Here is a 1,764-nt window from a genome sequence, read left to right as displayed (position 1 = left end):
GCGTGGTGCGACGAGCAGCCAGAGCAGCAAAGAGCGATGATGTCATAAAACGCGATAGGGCGCTAGGCGCTACCATCATCATAGGCGGATTACGGAGAGATTAGGCGGAAAGGTTGTGGAGCAACGACTACCGGGTTTAATGTACGCGGACGATATTGTACTGTTAGCAGATAGCCAGGAAGATTTGCAAACTCTGGTTAATTACTGTGGAGACGAAGGAGACAGTTTAGGTTTCAGTTTTAGTGCAGCTAAGTCCGGTGGGATGTTTTTCAACGATACAACTGATTAGGAGCTTACAATACAAGGCCATGAAATACCCCGAGTGGCCGAATACAAATATCTCGGGGTATGAATAAACAAAGGGCAGATGTACACGGAAAAGCACGAACAGTCTCTCATAGCAAAAGGGCGAAGTGATGCCAGGATAATGAAACATAGGGCATTGTGCGGGTACAACAGGTATGAGGTACTGTGAGGTATTTGGAAGGGAGTAATGGTGCCGGGGCTTACTTTCAGGAATGCAGTCCTGTGTTTAAGGGCAGAGGTTTAGTCGAGACGAGAAGTAAATCAGAGAGCTGTTGGAAGATTAGCACCAGGTGCCCACGGGAAAACCACAAACGAAGCAGTACAGGGGGTAAGGGCTGGGCATCGTTCAAAGCACGGAAAGCTCCGAGTAAAATCCTATACGAAAAACGCCTGAGGAAATTGGACGATAACAGCTAGGTGGGCAGCTAAGGTATTCAAACACCTATACAGAAAGAGCGTTGACTCACAATGGTGGAAAAGGAATTAAGCTAACCAGTAAGTATGCCAGACACGAGGACGAAGAAAGACAGAGCATTAAACGACAGGTTAAAAACGCGGGAGGTAAAAATTGGATAAATTAAATGGAGAAGAAGCATAATGTGGAACTATATCGATACTGGAAACAGCAGATCAGGAAAGAAGCGTTTTATGATAACTCAAGAGGCAGTGCAAGCTAGGTCAGGATGTCTTAGAACGCGGAGCTATAAAAAGAAATTTAACGAAGAAGAAGACACATGTACTGTGTGCGGTAAATCTGTAGAAACAATAGAACACCTCATACTAAAATGTGACGGTATCCATCCCGATGTCGATGCGGGCACAGTCACGATTCCTGAGGATATAGGGTTCAGAAATAACAATAGTCATGTAAATAAATATGCGGTGGAAATTAGGAAAATGCGATTGGAGGATTGGAGCCTCAAAAGTAGAGAGGTGTCATAAGGTTAAAAGGGTATAGAAGAGGTATTTAAAGAAAATGACGAATTTTAATAACACACAACACAGATAAACAAAAATAAAAAGCTGAGCATGGTGGCAACTGCCATCACCCCGTTTAAAAGGGGACGGGGAATATACAAGACGGTATGCGATTCAATTGGAACAAATCCAAGAAAGCGTTCGTACGCGTTCCCATTTAAATAGCACCGGAAAACAACTGAGAGCTGATCAACGTGAGTAAGGTCTGGAGTCGAATCAACAATTAAAGAGAAGTATTTTGCGCGTTTCACTTCGTCAACGAGACGTTCCTTGACAACCTTTGCCATATGCTCGATAAATTCATCACAAATGGTTTTTGACAGATACAATGGGTGACCTTTTCCTTTGTTCTCGTAGCGTTTGATGTGCTCCTCTAGAAAGGGATCAAACTAGGAAATGGCCTCAAGCACTTCCCGATAATTGCTATTTCTCGGTGAACCAAAAATCTCCTCACTGCCCCTAAAGGCTAGGTTGCGCTCG

This window comes from Dermacentor albipictus, chromosome 1 (genome assembly GCF_038994185.2).
Source record: "Dermacentor albipictus isolate Rhodes 1998 colony chromosome 1, USDA_Dalb.pri_finalv2, whole genome shotgun sequence".
In the NCBI taxonomy this organism is placed as follows: Eukaryota; Metazoa; Arthropoda; class Arachnida; order Ixodida; family Ixodidae; genus Dermacentor; species Dermacentor albipictus.
Note: the sequence above shows the minus strand (reverse complement) of the source record.